A 17,127-nucleotide genomic window follows, 5' to 3' on the forward strand; every position below is an offset into this window, starting at 1 on the left:
TCCGCATTTGCTTCGGCTACTACATAAACTTCGCACACCGTAGAAGTTATCGAATGAACATTGGCACACACAGATGATGTGATGTGATGATAAACGGTGATGTGATTTTGCGAGCATTCGTTTGTTGTATTGGTTACGGTTGCAACGGCAAAGTTTAAGTAGGTTTTGTTAATAAGTTGCTGTCAGAATTCAAGAAGAGGAGTTTGTGAAATGAAATGTTGATTTTAAGCAAATGTAAAAGTTTGAATTATTACCACAAACTCTCATACATTCCCGAACTCTTATGTATGCAGATGATGTTAAACTTTGTTACTCATACTTGCCTTCGGAGTCTTCCCGTGTGGAGTTTCTTCAGACAGACTTGGACTCATTTCAATGTTGGTGTACTGCAAATTTACTAGTTTTGAATTGCTCGAAGTGTAAACTAATGACATTTCACCGAGTGAAGCCAAGTTTGACATCGTATACGTTAAACAGCACGCCTTTGGAGCGTATATCTGTCGTAAGTGATCTAGGCGTTCTTTTTGATCCTAAACTGACTTTTAATACGCATATCTCATCAATGGTAAGCAAAGCAACGGGTATACTCGGTTTTGTGAAGCGATGGGCTAAGGAGTTTAATGATCCGTATCTGACTAAGACCCTCTACACATCGTTGGTACGACCAATCTTAGAGTATTGTTCGTGTGTCTGGTGCCCAGGGTATCAAAACTTTATAAAGCGTATTGAGTCAGTACAGAAGCAATTCATTATATTTGCACTACGTGGTCTTAACTGGGATTCTAGTGTGCATTTGCCACCATATAGAAATAGGCTTCTCCTTATAAATCTGCCAACTTTAGAAAATCGAAGAACTTTACTCGGGGTAATGTTCATTCACAAGCTCATTATGGGCGAGATCGACTCATCTGATCTTGTTAGTCGACTAAATTTTGCTGTTCCTGGTAGAACGTCCAGGCACTTTGTGCCTTTTTATTTACCACTTTGCCGGCAAAATTTTGCCAAAAATAATCCACTGCGAAGTTGGTGTTCGCACTACAACAACTTGTATAACTGCATCAGTTTTGAATGTTCGTTTTCCGAGTTGCATAATTCAATACTGTCACGTCTGGCCTGATATTTTGTACTTTCTTTCCTATGTATGGTTGAATTTAAATATTTTTAATTATAACATTAATTTTATGTTTTATATATCTTAGTAGTCGACCGCATTGTGTCTGTGTCGACTTTAATCCAAATAAATTAAATTAAATTAAATTAAAATTTGATTTATGGCATATGAGTATGTATGCATGTGTGTTATTGAAAAGTTTGAAAATTGCTAATGGAGTGGCATTTGTTATTGAAATATATGGTTATGAAGCCCACGGTTCGTAAAAGGATGATGATATATGTAAAGTTCACGATGAAGACCCAAAAAAGCAAGATTTCGCATTAAGAATCCCTAAGTTATTCGAGAGGAGCTGCTTGTGTGACATTTTTGTATCGGACATAAATCGTATCTTTCTTTTATCATACAATTGTGTGCGAGATTTAAGTTGAAACTCATTTATTTCGTCATTCGTTGGGAGCACCAAGAGGGATGCAGTCTTTCTCCACATGTCCCTCCCAACTCTGCACGCTCCTTTTCCTCCGCTGCTAATATATATGTATGCAGTAGATAGGAGTGTCTTCATGCATTCATATAACATGGTCTATCTAGCAAAGGTTTTGACTTTTGTTCAAATAACCAGCAACAGCTCGTCATAAAGTAAACTTCAGCGCACTCTGTTGACTTAACAAGACAGACTATACGTCCTCTGGAAATATGTTTGCGCAATCCAAGGGTGATATTTTTTTTTCGCAAAAACCTCTGATATTCCGGCCGTATATTGTCTTGATATGTAAGTTAAGGAGCCCAAGGACTAGGGCTCCAAAAAATTAAAGAGGGGGCCGCCCCGCGGCCAATTATAACTGCAAAATCCAAATAGTTTATTTTTCCGCTTAAGTATATTTACCATTTTTTGTTGTTGATGATCCAAAACAGACTGAATTTTATTGTTAACTTAAATTAACTCTAAGCGTCTACATTAGTCTAAGTGATTTCTTAATTGCTGACACTGCACTTCCCACGATTGGCCAAAATAATATTTTATCGCAGTTCCCATGAATTGCATTTTGTCTGCTTACGCAATATGATATCGGATCAATTACCTGCGTTGGCTTTGCTCGTGTTTGTTGAAGTGTGGTGTCAGCACTTTCTTACAAGTAAGTGTGTCTGTCCCCTTGCTAAGTAACCACCCCCCCCCCCCCCCTTAAACATCTGCGTCCCGCAGATGAGCTCCTTTTCAGAAGGATTCTTTGCATGGCCTGGCTGGTCCTGATCTATGGTCTGATTTAGTCTTGGAAAGTTGATTGTAGTAGTGAGTTTTCTCCAGATAATGTAGCATACGGCTGCCAGAATGACCAAGGCAAGAGCGTCAAAAATTAGCGAAAGGTGAAAATTATTGCAAGTTGTTTAAGCTGATTAACATTTTCCATGCTGAGGCCTTGAATGTAGTTAGGTTCAATTTTAGTCCTTCGCTCGTGATTTTTACCAAGGGTGCAAGTGTACGCTGTGCGTACTTATCTGCTGGTAAATGTGTGATTTCCCACCGTTACTGTTTCGTTGTTCAAAAGAATGACGTACGTTCCATTTAGGGATGTGGAGTAGTTCCTCCCTTGTAACAGACCTTCAAAGTTTGTAACAAATATTGTGGAGTCTGCGATCATCTCGACGGTTTTGGTGTTGTCTGGCATTTGGCATCGCCAGCTTTAACTAGCCTAGCTAGGCACCCGTCTTCCCGAAGTTTGGTCAGGGATTTGGGAGAACAAATTGTTATATTGCTGCTCGAAGGGCAATCCTCGTTCAATCCGAACGTTTCAACTTCGTTTATTAGCATTTTTTGTAGTTGAGGTCAACGTGTTGTCCTCTTATAACAGCGGCCCGTGTTATTAGGAGTCGGTAGCCATCGGGTTTTACCTATGGCATTGATAGTACATACAAAAGTGTGTCACCGTTTGAATACACGGAGGCCGACCCGTACTCTATGGCTGCAATGGTGTTCTGAGATATGGTAGAGAATCTTCCTCCATTATGAGCCTTCCAATCTCGTCTCGATCAAGAAGATTTGTGTTAATTACGCCAGATTTCGCTATTTGGCACGCTTGGACGACTTCTAACACCTGTTCCTTCAAGATAAGGACTTTGCTGAGGTCAAGAAGCTCCATATTCTCCTCGCTAATGTTTTTGCTTATAGCGTTAATATGGAGCATCACTTCGTTTGCTTTCTCGATTGCCTCGCGGGTACCGTTGAATAGTTTTTCGTTGACCCGGTACTGGTGATTGTTGTTTATTACGACGTCATTCATGCTTCAAAGAATATAGTCCCAATCCGCTGAATCTGGAGACACAGCTATCCACTTCCATGCAAAACCAATCCAGTCAATGGAACGTACCCTTCGTTATTTGCTGATTTGTAGTTCGTCGAGACGCAGCTTAGTTTGATTTAGGTGGAATTGTAACACAGTTCGCACAGCCGTGCTTGTAATGTCGTGCTCTGTCGACTCCATCAATTTGATCAAAGCCATGTTGAAGTAGTTTAGGTCGACCGCATGGAGTAAACTGAAATGTCCGTTCAGGATCCAACCACGCCCATGCTCTATAGTCACCAACGGGGAGTCAAAGCCGAAAATGTTCAGGCCGGAAACGCCAGATATTAATTCCAAACTGCCATAAAAAAATATATAATGGTTTAGATTATCTATATATTAATACGCTAACATAATTTCCATACAATCAATTGACAGGCTGTTTCGCATACTTAGCATACGTAAAATCATATTAAAGTTATATGAATCGATTCGTATTGATCAGCCGCAGTGCATAGGCCTATTTTTGTTAACAAATATTACTCTCTTTGTTTATAATTAATAGAAAAAAGTTTTTTGTAAATTCGAAAATCTGTGCAACTATCGAAATTGTTATCTGTAGGACGCATTATGTTCACAAACCCCCCCGAATACAAAGCTCCAACTGCGTTGTCGCGTTCTTCAAATGTTTCATCTCTACATATGTATATATTCGTACCCGCCAACGGTGAGAGAACTAATGCTTCACTCATTTTCAGTTCAAGTAAAATATTGTTTCCCATTGTTGCCAATTACCTGTATTGGTCTGTACCAAAATCCTTAAAAAATTGTTCTAAAATAATTGTTAGCGCACAAAAAAACTTTAAAGAGAAGGAGTAACTTAACTGGCCTATTTTTTTGGACAAATTTTACTTACACGTAAAAGCATAGGTCACTTCTCCTGGGGATAGGAGCTTTTATATCCTGGAGGGTCCCGATGGGAATCGCAGAATTAAGCCATATTATAAACCGGAGCGTCGCGGTTTCACAAATATTTGTTGTCGGCTGTACAAGCCTTAAATTATTTTTTAATTTTGTTTAGTTCCTAGTTTTTATTTTATAAACCGGAGGGTCACACCGAAGGTGGTTAACCGCGGTTTTAGCAATATTTCATTCATACGCATCTTGGGCAATTATTATCCTTTGGGGAATTTTTTCCAATAAAGTTTTTACTTAGATTCTTCACTACACACCACACAACATAATTCCTTATTGTTTTTTGCACTATCACTTTTTCAGGAGCTCTTTTTTAATGGAGTCCTTTTTGAAGGACCCACATTCCAGTGGGTATCTGCTCGGGCGCCAGTTAAGGAGCCCAAGGGCTGGGGCTCCAAAAAATTAAAGTTGGGGGCCGCCCCTCGGCCCAATTATAACTGCAAAGATCCAAATAAAAGTTGTTTGTTTTTCCGCTTAAGTTTATTTACCATTTATTGTTGTTGATGATTCAAAACAGACTGAATTTTATTGTTAACTTAAACTAACTCTAAGCTTCTACATTAGTCTAACTGATTTCTTAATTGCTGACACTGCACTTCCCACGATTGGCCAAAATAATATTTTATCGCTTGCGTGGCAAATCACACGACTTGCATTTTGTCCGCATAGCATATCGCTTACGCTGCAGTTCCCATGAATTGCATTTTGTCTGCTTACGCAATATGATATCGGATCAATTACTTGCGAGTTTTTCGACTTTTGGCCTCAATATTTCGCATATTTAACTATACAAAGCCTTATATGCGACATTAAAAGGATAATATTGCGATAATTGACTTAAAATTCTTACTCCATAAAGCACATTTGCGGTTGTCCAAGATACTAAGGTGTTCAGTATTAGTAAAGGAGTTGGACGAAGGGTTCTGTATATTCCAACCAGCGAAAATCGCTGCACAGATTCTATCTTCTTGATCGTTCTTGTTCTGTTTTTCAGACCACAAATTCCCAGAAGAAAATAAGTTAACCCAGGCATCATACATATTCATGGCTAGAGCGCCCAGCTTTAGTAAATTGTCTGTCGAGAGCAGACCAAGGCAACCTAAAGTTTACTAACCTGCCAGACCTGCCTTTACAGCAAGCGTTCTGAGGTGCCCCGAAGAGGTGTCTCGAAGAATCCTACTTCTTTTACTTATATCAAGCTGTGCGTATACTTTTAGGGCTTAAAATAGTAAATTACCAATCCAATTTGTTTTTTCCTAAGGGGAATCGATCTCCCCCTTCTCCTTAACTTGTTGAAAATCCACCTACTGAAAGGTTTGAGGTAATTAAATGTCTCCGTTGATCAGAAGGAAAATTTTTCAAATTGTTACGAATATTAACAAAACTAAGGGGTGCTGCTATCTCTAAGCCGATGCTAAACAGTGATATCATGCACATCCATAGATCAATCATTATGTATCTACATAAACGAAACAATAATTGCGTCTATACATATGTACCATGTACGTATACGAGCAGCGGAGAATCAATTCACAAACACATGCATATATCTGAGATACTCCTGAAAGTATGCAATGAGAGAAGCTATAAAATCGTGCAATTGTAGTTACAGCTGAGAAGTTTGAGAGCTGATGGCAAATAGTAGATTCTGGAAATGGAAGCGCCCAGAAGATGCGAACGTTGAAATCGGAGAGTATAAAAAGCAACAAATGTAGAGGCGCTGTAATTCAGTTTGATTTGAGCTATCAAGCAGTTTCGATTAAGACGCTATCTAGCGAGCCATAGCGAGTATTAAATTGGAAGTCAGTTTCATTTAAGCCATCAGTTTGGTTATTAAGCCAGCTAGTTGCAAAGTATAAGTGTTATTGTGAAGTACTTTAATAAAGGCCATTTTTCCATTATTCAATATTGGAGTTATTTATTCAACAGTTTAGTGATATGAACTTAGCAAAAGGGCAAATAAGAGGATTTGCCAGCAAATTCGTTACAATTGGTGTCAGAAGAGGAATTGTTGAATAAATTCCAGAGGACAACAAAGGACATGGCAAAGTTCAGTGAATTGAAGATCCAGCAACTGAAGAAGGAGTTGGAGAGCCGTGGATTGAATACAAGCGGCGTTAAACTTGAACTTCAGGCACGGCTACGAGAGGCAATGGAAGCAGAAGGAATTGATGTGGACGAGTATGGCTTTCATCTTGATGGCGACGAGACAGCAACAAAAATTGAGGAGAAAAACGAAACACCGCAGGCAATGGCGAACACAGACTTGAACACAATATTAGCTGCAATATCTGCACAAACGTCGACAGTAACATCCAAGATAGAAAAACAACTAGAATCGCAGGAAACCCGTATAACATCACAACTGGAAGAACAGAAAACGTATATGTCATCACAGATGGAATCCCAAGAGACACGAATAACATACAATATGCAAACACTGCTCGAAGAACAGAAGACATATATGGCATCCCAACTGGAAGAGCAGAAGACATATATGGCATCCCAACTGGAATCGCAGGAGGCACGTATTTCAGAAATGACGTCGCAAGTGTCATCTCAACTGGAAGACCAAAAGACATATATGACATCTCAATTGGAAGCGCAAGAGGCACGTATATCTGAAATGTCGGCAGAAATTTTGAAACAGGTATCATCAAAACTGGAAGCCAGGATGCAAAAATGGCTCAATTTCAGGCAAAAGTAGATGATTTAAAAGGTCGTATTGGGCAGTTACAACTAAATCGCCCAGCTGGTTCAGCAAGCAATCCAAAGGTAAAAACACCATCCTTTGACGGTTCTGTTCCTTTCCAGGTGTTTAAGATTCAGTTCGAGAAGACCGCAGCAGTGAACAACTGGAGTGCTGAAGATAAAGTTGCTGCACTATTCGTGGCATTGAAAGGATCTGCTGCTGAAACCCTACAGACTATTCCCGAGGGAGAGCGGAACAACTACGAAACATTGATGAGCGCTATAGAGAGGTGACACGGAAACGAGCACAGGAAGCAGATACACCAAATAGAGTTGCAAAACCACTACCAAACGGCTAATGAGACTTTGCAGGAGTTTGCGTCAGATGTCGAAAGGCTTGCGCATTTGGCGAATGCCGACGCACCCGTGGAATACACCGAAAGGGTAAAAATTCAGAGCTTTATAAATGGCATACGGGACGTCAAAACGAAGCGAGCCACATATGCAAACCCAAATCCAACATTTGCAGAAACGGTATCACATGCATTAACTCAGGAAACTGCCTCACTATTGAGTAAACCAGCATACAAAGCTCATCGGGTGGAAGTGGAAAGACCAGATTGGGTAGACACAATTTTGGAAGCACTGAAGGGATCACAACAGAAGAATGCCGGAGTTATTAAATGTTTCAAGTGCGGCAACCCAGGTCATATTGCACGACATTGCAGCACAGGTCCCAATAGCTCCAACAATGTGGGTGGCCGTAAGCGCAGAGCTCAAGGAGATGAGCAAATCTCCAAGTCCACTCAATCGTTAAACTAAAGCGAGGCAGCCGCAAGGGGCGACAACTGGCTCCCTCAATTGAATGCCCCATAATCTCTATCTCACAAATTGGAAGAAGGTCAAGCAATCTTACTGTTGGAGGACATGTGGATGGAAAGGAACGTTTACTGACTGTAGATACGGGTGCATCCCATTCCATTATTCGAGCGGATTTAGTCAACAAGAAGATAAGACCATTGCATGGAGCAAGATTGCGTACAGCCACTGGAGAAGACAGCACGGTTCTAGGAGAAGTATCATGTGAAGTCGCAATTGGGAACGTCACGGTAGTACACAATTTTATAGTGGCAGAGATTGTTGATGAAATCGTAATTGGAGTGGACTTCTTAATCAACCAAGGCATCAAGATCGACATGCAAAGCAAGACGATGCGATATGAGAACATGGATGTACCACTTAATTTCGGCTACGATAGAGGCTACAGCAGTAAACGAGTGCTGGTGGAAGAGAGTCAGCAAATACCACCAGAATCCGAAGCAGTCATCTGGGCAAAGGTTGATGGAGATTGTGGGACAAACAAATTGTAGGTTGTCGAAGCAGCAAACAAATCAGCACCGAACATACTTGTAGGAAAAACCCTGGCTATGACAAAACAAGATGGACTTATTCCGGTAAGAGTACTCAATGAGTTCAAGTCACCACTCAATCTGATCAAAGGAGCTATTTTGGGAAGAAGCAAGAGGCTGAAGTAATTATTAACGAACACGAACACGTTTCATCTAGTAATACTGATCTTTCAAACACAATCACGGCATGGACGGAGGGGCTAGAGGAAGTTTAACAGAGTAAAGCAAAGCAACTGCTCCTTAAGTACGCAAACATATTTGACCAGGATGGTTCCAAACCAGGCCGCGCTAATGTTTTGAAACATCAAATTGACACTGGAGACGCAAGGCCGATACGGCAAGGTCCACGTAGTGTTCCACTGGCGAAGCGGGAAGTGTTGAGTCAAATTATACAAGAAATGAGTGACAGCGGCGTCATCGAAACATCAGCTAGTCCCTGGAGCTCACCGGTAGTACTTGTAAAGAAGAAGGATGGAAAATGGTTTTGCGTGGACTACCGGAAGTTGAATGACGTTACGAAAAAGGATAGCTACCCATTGCCAAGAATTGACGACACTCTGGACTCACTCTCTGGTACGAAATGGTTTTCCACACTGGACTTGAAAAGCGGCTACTGGCAAGTGGATGTGAAGGAGGAAGACAAAGAGAAAACAGCTTTTAGCGTCGGAGATGGTCTTTGGCAATTTACAGTAATGCCCTTTGGACTATGTAATGCACCAGCTACTTTCGAGAGACTCATGGAAGAGGTATTGAAAGGACTACATTGGAAAACATGCTTGGTGTACTTGGACGACATCATCGTATAAGGCAAGAACTTTGATGAACATCTTAAAAACTTAGATGAAGTTTTCCAGAGAATATCTGGCGTTGGTCTGAAGTTAAGTCCCAAAAAGTATGCGCTGTTTAAAAAGGAAGTAAATTATTTGGGTCACAAGGTAACAACAGAAGGTATCCGTACAGGGAATGAAAAGATAGAGGCAGTAAAATATTGGCCAAGACCACAGAATCTGCATGAATTGAGAAGTTTCCTTGGGCTGTGCATATATTACCGCCGATTTGTGCCAAATTTTGCCAGCGTAGCGCATAGCCTCCATGAGCTTACAAGAAAAAATAAAGCTTTTGAATGGAAAAAGGAGCAAGAAGTAGCTTTCTAAACATTGAAAGAGCGTTTGTGCACTGCCCCAATGTTGGCATATCCGATTCCAGGAGCAACGTTTATTCTAGATACAGATGCGAGCGGATATGCTATAGGCGGCGTTTTATCACAACTGGCCGATGGACAGGAGAAGGTAGTTGCATATTACAGCCGTTCGATTGGAAAACCAGAGAAGAATTACTGTGTTACACGGAGAGAGCTGTTGGCATTAGTAGAGTGCATTAAACATTTTCACAAATACCTCTAGGGCCAGCGATTCCGTGTCAGGACAGATCACGCAGCTTTAAAATGGCTTCTGCAGTTCCGTAATCCGGAACGACAATTGGCACGGTGGATCGAGCGACTACAAAGCTATGACTTTTCCATTGAGCATCGAAAAGGTAGTACGCATGGAAATGCCGATGCAATGTCACGAAGACCATGTAGTTTGGATTGCAAGCACTGTTCAAAAGCCGAGGCTAAAGAAGACATTATAGATGTCCGGCTAATGACTATAACATGTACAGATGAATGGGATAAGGAACAGCTAAGAAAGTGTCAGCTAGAAGATACAGATCTGTCACGTGTTATGCATGGGCTCGAACAAAACGAAAGACCAAACAGAGAAGAGATGTCAGCAGAGAGTCCCATTGCGAAGTCATATTGGGCACAGTGGAACAGCTTAGAATTGATATCCGGTTGCCTCCATCGAGTATGGGGGAGTGAGGATGGTAAATGCAAGAAGAAACGATAGTTGTTCCCAGAAAGAGGATTCCTGACGTGCTCAGCGAGCTGCATAATGGTCCAAGCGGAGGTCATCTTGGAATCACGAAGACGCTCGAGAAGATTATACAGAGATTCTATTGGGTTGGTTGCCGTCAGTCGGTCACTGAGTGGATTGCGAACTGCGAGGTTTGCAGCAGAGCGAAGGGGCCCAGAACCCGAAGTCATGGCCAGATGAAGCAATATAACTCAGGTGCGCCATTTGAAAGGATCGCTATGGATGTCGCCGGTCCATTTCTTACTAGCAACGGCGGAAACAAATATGTACTGGTAGTTCTGGATTATTTGAGCAAATGGTCAGAGGTATACCCAATCCCAAATCAAGAAGCGGAAACGGTAGCAGAAGTATTTATAAACAATTGGGTTGCAAGGTATGGTGTACCAATGGAGTTACATTCTGACCAAGGCAGGAATTTCGAATCAGCTGTATTCCAGGAAATGTGTAAATCATTGGGCATTCGAAAAACACGGACAACTGCATTGCATCCTCAATCCGATGGTATGGTAGAACGATTCAATAGAAAATTGGAGGAGCACTTAAGGAAAATATTAGACAAGTACCATTAAGAGTGGGATACCCGCATACCATTATTCTTGATGGCTTACCGATCAGCGGTGCATGAGGCAACGGGCCAAACCCCTGCAAAAGTAATTTTTGGCAATGACCTTAGACTGCCATGTGATTTGAAGTTTGGGATAGATGCCAATTCGGAGAGAAATGTCAAGAAATCCACTAGTGATTTGGAAGAAGAACTAAGAGAAATACATGATCTGATAAGGCAACGAACAAAAATTATGAGTGACAAGATGAAAGCCAGATACGATAAAGCTGTTATACAACACACAACGTAAAAAAGGTTTGTCCCCGAAATTGCAGTGTAATTGGGAAGGCCCATACAAAGTTGTAAAACGGATCAACGATGTAGTGTACCGCATACAAACCGTCGGTAAACCACTAACCAAAATGAAAGTGGTCCATTTGGAAAGGCTGGCAACGTTTAGATCGGCAGATTTGTCTAATCGGGACGATCAGAATTAGGTGGAGGGCAGTGTTATGAATATTAGCAAAACTAAGGGGTGCTGCTATCTCGGATGCTAAACAGTGATATCATGCACATCCATAGATCAATCATTATGTATCTACATAAACGAAACAATAATTGCGTCTACACATATGTACCATGTACGTATACGAGCAGCGGAGAATCAATGCACAAACACATGCATATATCTGAGATACTCCTGAAAGTATGCAATGAGAGAAGCTATAAAATCGTGCAATTGTAGTTACAGCTGAGAAGTTTGAGAGCTGATGGCAAATAGTAGATTCTGGAAATGGAAGCGCCTAGAAGATACGAACGTGGAAATCAGAGAGTATAGAAGGCAGCAAATGTAGAGGCGCTGTAATTCAGTTTGATTTGAGCTATCAAGCAGTTTCGATTAAGACGCTATCTAGCGAGCCATAGCGAGTATTAAATTGGAAGTCAGTTTCATTTAAGCCATCAGTTTGGTTATTAAGCCAGCTAGTTGCAAAGAATAAGTGTTATTGTGAAGTACTTTAATAAAGGCCATTTTTCCATTATTCAATATTGGAGTTATTTATTCAACAGTTTAGTGATACGAACTTAGCAAAAGGGCAAATAAGAGGATTTGGAAGCAAATTCGTTACAATATCATAGTAAACTTATCCAGCAGTGTAAGGCTAAGAAAATTTTCCTTCTGATTAGAGCTACGGCTCCGGGATCAACATCACATCAACCGAACCCTCCTCAAGGGTTAGGAAACGTTCTCTCGACACCATTTACTGTGTAAGACCCGCATCATCATCGGACTGCTTGAGCCCTCTCTCACACTTTCCTCGTGATGTCTATCTCCCCCCGTTTGATTTAAGCCTTTCAAGTTCCCCTCAACCTCACTGCTTCTTGCATATTACGAATGGTAGTCTCGAACTTATCAATGTTGGAGGTTTATCACTGCGAGTGCTAAGCAGGAGTGCGTTCGACACCATTTACTGTGTAGGACTCGCAGCATCATTGGGCGGTCCGATCCCTCTCCTTTTGACTTAAGTCTTTTAAAGTCCACTTATTGCATTTTAGCATTGTTAATCTCGCAGTTATCTGTATTGGAGGTTTATCACTGCGAATCGCAATACCATTCAGCTGTTTACCACCCCCCCCCCCCCTCCAGCACCTACGTCATGATTTCAACGTTCTCTCTTGCTACTGTGCACTAAGGATTTCCGGGTCCGTCTTTCAATCTCGACCGCTTCCGGCGTATTAAGATTATTGGTTTTGGAACTTATTTGCTCAGATCAATTCAGCCTGGTTTTTTCTAAAGCCATGTAAGCAACATGCCGTCCGTTTATTTGAAAGATGTAGTGCTGGCCCTCCTCCGTAGATCAAAATTTATTAAGTACTTTGTATTCCTGTGTCGGTGTATTCGGCTTTTAACTCTGCAGGTGGTGCAGTGTATCCTCGGACTTCATGAGGTCTGGTGACCAACTCAAGCTCACGATGTTGTCGCATGCTATAATCTTTACACCATTGTACCACTTCACCGAATCAAAGGTTGTAAGTTGGTTATGTTTGTGTTAACTTATGCATTCACGTAATAAATTCTCGTTCCATAGATCTCGACTTTTCAATAGATATCTGTCCGAAAGGATTTATATGATCAACCAGAGCCAAAGTCAATGATTGCTTCGCTATGTCACTCATCCTTTCGAAAACAGCTGCATTCTTAAGGTTACCACCCCTTGCCGCCTTTGGCTTCTTTGGCCTGCAAGAAAGCCACGAGTCTGAGCTTTATCTACTGTGTTCGACAAATCGCGTCCTTGTTCGAAGCGGTACCGATGCGTCATCAAAAGTCAAATTGAAAAACAGCTTTTGTAATGAAGATAGTGTCTGGCTCTTTGCTAGGTATCTACAAACTAATTAACTGTGAGAAAGTATGTAAATATGTATATATATCGCGAAGTTTATTTCAGCCGTGTTCATAAACAAACCAATCTCTTACAATTCTATCAAGGGTAATTACGCTAACGAAAAATTTCATAGCTTTCTTGTTTTATGACAACAAAAAAGACAAAAATATAATACAACAAGTAAGAAAGGCTAATTTCGGGTGTAACCGAACATTACATACTCAGCTGAGAGCTATGGAGACAAAATAAGGGAAAATCACCATGTAGGAAAATGACCTAGGGTAACCCTGGAATGTGTTTGTATGACATGTGTATCAAATGAAAGGCATTAAAGAGTATTTTAAAAGGGAGTAGGCCATAGTTCTATGGGTATACGCCATTTAGGGATATCGCCATAAAGGTGGACCACGGGTGACTCTAGAATGCGTTTGTACGATATAGGTATCAAATGAAAGGTGTTAAAAGGGAGGGGGCCTTAGTTCGATAGGTGGACGTCTTTTCAAGATAACGCCATAAAAGTGGACCAGGGGTGACTATAATGTGTTTGTACGATATGGGTACCAAATTAAAGGTATTAATGAGGGTTTTAAAATGGAGTGGCCCTTAGTTGTATATGTGAAAGCATTTTCGAGATATCGACCATAATGCGGACCAGGGTAACCCAGAACATCATCTGTCGGGTACCGCTAATTTATTTATATATGTAATACCACGAACAGTATTCCTGCCAATATTCCAAGGGCTTTTGATTTCGCCCTGATGAACTTTTTCATTTTCTTCTACTTAATATGGTAGGTGTCACACCAATTTTGCAAAGCTTTATTCTAAAGTTATATTTCGCGTCAATAGACCAATCCAATTACCATGTTTCATCCATTTTTTGTATTTGGTATAGAATTATGGCTTTTTTTAATTTTTCGTAACTTTCGATATCGAGAAAGTGGGCGTGGTCATAGTCGGATTTCGGTCATTTTTTACACCAATACAAAGCGAGTTCAGATAAATACGTGAACTGAGTTTAGTAAAGATATATCAATTTTTGCTCAAGTTATCGTGTTAACGGCTGAGCGGAAGGACAGACGGTCGACTGTGTATAAAAACTGGGCGTGGCTTCAACCGATTTCCCCCTTTTCCACAGAAAACAGTTATCGTCCTAGATTCGAAGCCTCTACCAAATGTCACAAGGATTGGAAAATTTTTGTTCGACTTATGGCATTAAAAGTATCCTAGACAAATTAAATGAAAAAGTGCGGAGCCACGCCCATTTTGAATTTTTCTTTTATTTTTGTATTTTGTTGCACCATATCATTACTGGAGTTGAATGTTGACATAATTTACTTATATACTGTAAAGATATTACATTTTTTGTTAAAATTTGACTTAAAAAAAAAATTTTTTTAAAGTGTGCATGATCTTTCTCCGATTTTGCTAACTTTTGGTAAGCGTACATATAGTAATAGGAGTAACGTTCCTGCCAAATTTCATCATGATATCTTCAACGACTGCCAAACTACAGCTTGCAAAACTTTTAAATTACCTTCTTTTAAAAGTGGGCGGAGCCACGCCCATTGTCCAAAGTTTTACTAATTTTCTATTCCGCGTCATAAGTTCAACTCACATACCAAGTTTCGTCGCTTTATCCGTCTTTGGTAATGAATTATCGAAAATTTCGAAAAACCGAAAAACTGGGCGTGGTTATAGTCCGATATCGTTCATTTTAAATAGCGATCTGAGATGAGTGCCCAGGAAACTACATACCAAATTTCATCAAGATACCTCAAAATTTACTCAAGTAATCGTGTTAATGGGCAGACGGACGGACGGACGGACGGACATGGCTCAATCAAATTATTTTTCGATACTGATGATTTTGATATATGGAAGTCTATATCTATCTCCATTCCTTTATACCTGTACAACCAACCGTTATCCAGTCAAAGTTAATATACTCTGTGAGCTCTGCTCAACTGAGTATAACAAACAAACTACAGTACTTACAGTGATGGGGAATATACATCAATTTTTAGCCAGTTGATTGGACATAAGAATCATCATCAAACTCATTCACCCCAGGTGCTTTATAGGTGTCATTATTCTTCTCATCGGGTAACAAATGAAATATTGACAACAACGTGAAACCAGTAAAAAGAATACTAAAAATAAGAAAAAATCTCTTTCCCTCGTAGCAACATTATTTATTGGGGCAGAAGAAGTTCGATGTTCACTTAATAACAAGGACATTGTACTCGTATTCTTCTTCGCTCTATTTGCTTTTATGCGCCCGCAGCCAGCAGCCAGCAGCTGACAGTAGATGGAGCAGCAGCAGCAGTCGCAACACACCTTTTGCTATTCGCTTTGCGTGTAATTTTTCTTCTACTATCAATATCATTTCTGGCATTCACCATATATTTTTCACTTCGCATTGAATGAATGTATGTGATCGTGTGTGTGTGTGATAATGTGTTTATATGTACAGGGGCGTAGCTAGGCTCCCACAATGAGTGGGCCGTGATTTATAGGCATAAACAAAGCACTAATTTTGACAGCTACGAACGCTATGAACCACTTCGTTCTCATCGTGGGGCCAGTATGAAGGTTGTTCACACCCAATTGGACAGTGAAGGCACTGTTGACGTGCCAATTACTATGGGATATTTCGGTAGTAATGGGCCACAGGAGTGAGGAAGGAGGTCTTCTTGTCTGTGATGGCGATTGCGTCAGTGTTATTGCGCTGGAGATGGCTGCAAAGGTGGGGTCAATTGACCTTCCTTTATTTGACTTTATGGCCTCATGACCATTACGGAAAAAGACCATATAGCAGTTTAAGATCAGCACAAAAGCAAAAACCCTCTGCAAGATTCGTTAGAAGCTTAATTAAATATGTTCCTCTTATTTCAGAGGAATCCTCACCGGCCCAGCTTTTCATCCAGTATTGCACTTTACTGAAACTAGAATTAGGAAAAGGGACGCCGAAATTGCAAACCGCAAATGTAATTCAACAGTTGTTCACATCTTAATACGTGGAGGTGCAAAACAAATAATGGAACTTATGTCCACTTTAAACAAAGAGGGTAGACGTTGTGAACATAACGTCAATATTGTTGACATTGTAATAATTTGAAATTTAAAGTTGTGGCTATTTCATACGATCATAGCTTCAATTGACTTTGTGGTCTCTTGAAGTGATCATAAGGTCCATTGACGTTATGGCCGTTGACCCTAAGTCACCCCTACCCCTGGAATTTTTTTTTTTATGTTTTGCGCGTGTCGAAATGAGGAAACAGGTAAGTTGCATATGCCCTAATGTATAAATTAATTCTGACAGGAATAGTTACGACTGTTGCTCACTGAAAACTCGATGTGATAGGAGAAAGCTGCCTTGGTAGATTGAGATATTTTTGAGCTCAGATCTTCCAATAGGTGGCACTATTAGCTCGACACGTTTTTTTTTTGTGTTTTTGAATTGGAGATTGGGGGAGGCAGCTTGTGGGAAAACGTGTAAAAACCACGCAAGGCTGACATAGATCCTCTCGAGGGGATGTAGGGCGAAGAGCAGTGAATCTGCTTTACTTCCAAATATAATCGACTGAATAGGAATGCCATCTTTTTCTCTAAGGGAAAGCTAACTGAAATTGTCCATTAATACGTTTAAGGAGTGGTTGTATTCCCAAGTCTTGTAATATGATTGAACTCAACTCGAACTCTCGCCCCTTCAAAAAAAATGCACAGCATTTAGCTTGCACTCGTTACTCTCAATAACGTTTGAACTCATTGAACTTTACATAAGAGCAGGAGTCCCCTTCTTCTTGCAGCAATAAAAA

The sequence above is a fragment of the Eurosta solidaginis genome, chromosome 2 (genome assembly GCF_040869045.1).
Source record: "Eurosta solidaginis isolate ZX-2024a chromosome 2, ASM4086904v1, whole genome shotgun sequence".
In the NCBI taxonomy this organism is placed as follows: domain Eukaryota; kingdom Metazoa; phylum Arthropoda; class Insecta; order Diptera; family Tephritidae; genus Eurosta; species Eurosta solidaginis.